The sequence below is a fragment of the Mesoplodon densirostris genome, chromosome 12 (genome assembly GCF_025265405.1).
Source record: "Mesoplodon densirostris isolate mMesDen1 chromosome 12, mMesDen1 primary haplotype, whole genome shotgun sequence".
Classification (NCBI taxonomy): Eukaryota; Metazoa; Chordata; class Mammalia; order Artiodactyla; family Ziphiidae; genus Mesoplodon; species Mesoplodon densirostris.
The window spans coordinates 7,585,586-7,591,155 of NC_082672.1; the positions used below are offsets into that span (position 1 = coordinate 7,585,586).

Consider the following 5,570-nt stretch of genomic DNA (forward strand, 5'->3'; position numbering starts at 1 on the left):
GAGATGCAAATATACACTTAAGGCAATTCAGGAAAAGCTTGCCGCGCACCATCCCATCCACTGCCTGCGGATGAATAGGGGCTCTACTGTCTGGTACCCGTCAAGAAGGCTCGAATTCACCTAAAATTGAAGCTCAATTTCTCCAAAACAAAACAACCAAATCTGGGTTTCTGCTTTCCCACCCAAGCTTTTCGATTCTCAACCCTGTCACAGCTCATCTGGGAAGTTTCTAATTGCTATTAAGGTTTTCTGCAAAGGAGAAGACAGTGTATATTACTTGTGTAATTAAAAGCATCCTGTCAGGGCTTTCCTGGTGGCACAGTGATTGGGGGTCCGCCTGCCGATGCAGGGGACATGGGTCTGGGAGGATCCCACATGCTGCGGAGCGGCTGGGCCCGTGAGCCATGGACGCTGAGCCTGCGCGTCCGGAGCCTGTGCTCCACAACGGGAGAGGCCACAACAGTGAGAGGCCGTACCGCAAAAAAAAAAAAAAAAAAAAAAAAAATCCTGTCAGATACTTCAGAATTTTTATAGCAAATCACGATTCCAGGTACAAAATGATGTCTCAGGCACAAAATTCAGCCACATGACCGTTTTTCTACATTATTTTCCCGGTACCAACTGAATTGCAGTTTTTATTATTTAAACGCGCATCACATTTTACATCCTTGGCAAATACCTACAGAATTTAATTTCCTGTTGTCAGTACCCCTTCTTAAAGAGCTGTGTCTCCCATTCCATTTGAAATGTTGATATAAAACCTCAGTTAGCTGGGGTGAGCAAGGGTTCTTCTTTGGACATAAGCCCAAACTTGGCTCCCAAGCTTCTCCTGGTGGCTCATCAGCAGATGACTAGTAGAGTGGAGTTCTACTGTGTGTGCTTTTTTTTCTTTTCTTTTTCGGCCTTTTGGCTAAGATCAAGTGTAGTATCTGTTCTTATCAGTTTAATACCTTGTGTGCTTTTAACTGACACCAAATTGACTCTTTACACTTGGCTAAGAAGCATGAAAAGACAAGACAAAAGGACACACAGTGCAGACAGTTACATCTGCCCCTGTGTTCAGAAAGTGTGGGTGTGCAGGACAGCAGTGGTGAATCTGACCCTCCTTCTCTTATTTCCGGCCTCCACGTGAGTATGATTATATTGTATTATTTTTAAACAACACAGCCCAAATAACACAAATCAGCTACTTCAGCTGGTCCTCAGCCTGAGAAACAGTCATTTGTTTTAGCCCTGGATGATTATATTGGACTTATTGAGAAGTCCATTGGTCTCCAGAATGGCCATCCCCTTGTAAGGAAACTTTAAGGGTTACATCAGTGACTCAGTCCCCTTTGTCGTATTCTCTGGACTGGAGATTGAACCAGGTGTAAGCAGTGATGCCTCGGTCGCTCCCCTATTTCCAGTTGGACAATGTCACCTTCTAAGGGCCCCTTAGAAGGGGCCCTGCCAGCTTCTTGCTGGACAAACGCACTTTCGCCCCATCCCCCTTCTGACTTGGGCATCTCTGACCTGTTCCTTTTGACTTCTTCTCCCTCTGGAATCCATGAAAGGAGAAATATCCTTTACATGCACTACATTTTGTATTGTCTCTAATGTATCAACTTGTTCAATAGCCAACCACGTGGGTAAAATTCTCTCCGCCCACCCTCCTCCTCCTACACACCATCTCTCTGTTCCCTTCTCACTTTTCCTTCTTTATTTCCTTAATTCAGCTTTGCTTCAACCCACTGTCTACCTGGCACTTTGTAGGAGCCTCAGATGCAAAGGAGAGCACTTTGCAGCCCGGAGCCCAGGAACACAAGCCCAAGGGTAGCAGACAAAGGTGCACAAATCCACAGAAGGCCAAGGTCAAAGGTAAACATTCTAGAATTCTCTACCTTAAAAAAGACAATTGCTCACAACTGAATGAGTGCTGACATAACATTTGCCACCATATAAACCTTTCAAAGGCATTCACAGACACCAGGTTTGCTATAATTCAGACTTGACATAAAATTAGTACAGCGACATAGCCTTTGCTTTCAAATGTGAGGTAGGTTTTTCCAGCAGAAGGTATCCTGGGAATTTGCAAGACACAAATAAATGTTAAAAGAAAATCCCTTGATGAGAAACATAGGAAATATCTTTCTGAGAAAAAAAATTATCTCATTAATAGTATGTTCATACCTGTCACCTACTAGGAGTTAATAAATGTGTCTTGAATGACTGGGTAAACTTACTTGGGTAAATGAGTACATTTTCCCTGAATAGGAAAATAAATACCTGTATATCTTAAGTCTTGTCCTGCATTCTAACTGCACAGAGATCACAGAACAAGGAAATGTATCTTCACTTTGAGGAAGGAGGCATTGAGACCTTCCCTGGTTCTTTCATTCTTTTTTTAAAATGGAAAATCTAAACATACTTTTTTTTTTTTTGATAAATTTATTTATTTATTTATTGGCTGTGTTGGGTCTTCGTTGCTGCACGCGGGCTTTCTCTAGTTGCGGCGAGCAGAGGCTACTCTTCGTTGCGGTGTGTGGGCTTCTCATTGCGGTGGCTTCTCTTGTTGCGGAGCATGGGCTCTAGGCGTGCAGGCTTCAGTAGTTGTGGCGTGTGGGCTCAGTAGTTGTGGCTCGCGGGCTCTAGAGCGCAGGCTCAGTAGTTGTGGCGCACGGGCTTAGCTGCTCCGCGGCATGTGGGATCTTCCCAGGCCAGGGCTCGAACCTGTGTCCCTTGCATTGGCAGGCAGATTCTTAACCACTGCACCACCAGGGAAGCCCTAAACATACCTTTGTGAGTGTATGTCTTCTTTTAAAGCAACAGCAACATCTGGTTAGAGTCAGTAGTACTCATAGCAATCATGTATCAAGCACGTGTGTCCCAGCCACTGCGCTACGAACTTCACAGACGCAATCTCATTTGCTTTTCTCTTCCATCCCTCTGAACCAGTTGACTTCATCTGACCCAGGAAGAAAGAGACCCTTGAAGAGACTGATTTGCTCAAGGTCGCCCAGCTAGGAAGTGGCCTCAACCGCCTCCTTGGAGGCTGAGCTCAGGGTTCAGGACCCCCTCACTGAACAGCCCTTCCTTCAGGGACAGGGATGCAAAGATTTGTTTCACCTGCATCCTTAACCTCAAAACAAGTGCATCATTCCAGGTGAACAGTTTATGCTGCAGGATTATTTACTCACCCAATTAACCAAGTTCAGTCAATTGGCTCTAATCCAGATTTTCAAAAATATATCAGAATCCAACATTGTGACTCCCCAAATCCCCATAGGTACACTAAAGCAAATACATGGAAGACATTGGTGACCAAGGGCAGTGTGACTGAAGACTGAGTTTCATAAAGACACCAGCTGATGCGGTCAACAGTTCGCCTTCCCTAGCTTTTATCCAAGCTCCGTATTGTCCCTTCACAGTGGAGTAACACAATGCTCTTTTCATCCAAGTAGTCAGCGGTTTTATTGGATGTCTTTTTATTTATCCAAGATTGTGATTGTTCTAACTAATGTTTTATCACTTCCTTTAAGAAATCTATCATTGGGTTTCATAGATAAAGGCAGAGTAATGCAACGTATAAAATAACCAAAATATGTCCCTAAATTCCACTATTTTAACAGTAACCCTGCTGCCAAAACAACAGGCGCTAATATTCTTATCAGTGTCTTTTGTATCCTGTAGGGAAGAGTTCACTAGTATAATAAGATAGAACTATTTAGGTATTTCTGTGTGACCCCACCACCACCACTGCTGTTTTGGGTAATATTTGAAGGATGATTGTGTCAGAGGAAATACTGTGAATCTAGACAAAGACAAGCTGTGTAAAGGAGACACACAGTAAAGAAAATCTATAGTTTACAAACCAAATAGAATTGGAGCACCAGCCCAGAGCTGCCAGATTACCTCCCCTGATGTAATGAACAGTGATCTCTTCACATCAAATGTCCTCTGAAAAGAAAGTGGCCCCTGCCTGGACACTAGGCCATTGTCCGGGAGCCAGTTCATTCCTGGAAGAGACCAGGGGGACTTGGGTCCCTGAGCCGTGCACCAAGAGATGCTCCAGATGTGAAACAGTGCAGCTTTCATCACATCACGTGGGCGGTGCTGGGTAGATAGCAAAGAACGGGGAAACTGGGCGCAGGATGGAAGAGTCCTGGGAGGTGGGGAAGGATTCCTAAACTCATCCTCCACCTCGAGTCAAATTTCAGTCTTTCAAACAAATCAGGAGAGAAGGAAACCAAAATGAAAAAGAGAATTTTCTTCATAACGTTGTGCTTCTGAGGTGCAGTGCTATTCATCTGAAGTCTATTAGATACAATTAGAACCCAGCTATCCTTGTCTCGAGCATGCTTTAGGATAATTGCTTTGATGCGCCCATAAAACATACTAACAATAACTCGCTGCTGAGATTTTATATAGAACTTGGGCTGCCTACAGTCTTAAAAGGATGCATAGGAAATATGGAGGGGAAAGCAAAATTATAAACTGTCAGAATGGAGAGACTGAAGTTCAGCTACCTTAAGTTCCAATGAAAAGTAGGCATGATCATGAACTCTATCTGCCTACTACCCTAGTTAGGATGCCTCTGCCATAGATGCCAGCAAGACAGGGGACAGCCAGGGCTGGGGCACCTGCCGTGTGCACAGCCTCACGCCTGGGACCCATCCTCTGGTGGAAAGGGCACTCTTTAAGTAGAGTTTCTGCCGGGGCTACTTGATACCAAATATGAGTAGACAAGTTCCCTCAAATATGAGGGGGGAAAGTCTGCCTCACGGAATGCTGTGCCCCGTGGCAATGAATGTGCTGTCAAGTTCCGCAAAAGCCTCTTTGTGACAGATCACCTCTGACACCATGAATGCCATCACAGCAGAAGCCGTGCCCTTCTTTGTTGTCGGATGTGAACTCCTACCATGCAGAGCCCCGTCCTCCTCCTGCTTTCTTTTTGACAAGGCTCGTTTGCATTCCCAGTAGTTGGAAGTGATGGTGGAGCCTGGGTGCTTGTAGGATGTATGAGGGATGATTAATAGAGATTCTGACATGCTTCACTTTGGACAAGTTTGCCAAGTTCCAGATGGTTCCTCTAAGCACCAGTAACTTAAATATCACCCAGCTGAGGAGAAAAAGCCACAGTTGCAAAATACATATCCTGTTGGGTGTAGGGTTTCTGCCAAGATCAATGAGAAGGGCTTGAAGGTCGTGTGATTCCCACGTGGAGCTCATGAACTGTGCTCAGTCACGCACCTTTTGAAGTCTGAAGACACATCGAAAGAACTTTTCATTCTTCCACCCATCTCTTCATTCATTCAACTAATGTTTATTTAGGGACTTCTGTGTGTGTCATGTTGTGCTAGGTCCTGAGTTGAGTTGGTTAAGCAGGAAGAGGTAAAAGTGTATTCAGGGGGAAAATTACATAATCTCTGAAAAAAAGATCTACAGAAACATTGTATTAGATTGTAACATTGAAGCAATGTTAAATTCCTGAATATTGTCATTATATTGCAATTATGTAGGAGAAAGCCATTGCTCAAGAGAGGTGTATATTCAGGGCTAAAGTGTCATGATGTGTACAACTATCGGATAGT

General features: G+C 44.2%; 1 pseudogene; it reads left to right on the forward strand.

Moving 5' to 3' along the window:
• The first annotated feature begins 890 nt into the window (after nucleotides 1–890).
• Nucleotides 891–1,066, forward strand: LOC132500436 (U2 spliceosomal RNA; annotated as a pseudogene).
• Nucleotides 1,067–5,570: the final 4,504 nt, after the last annotated feature.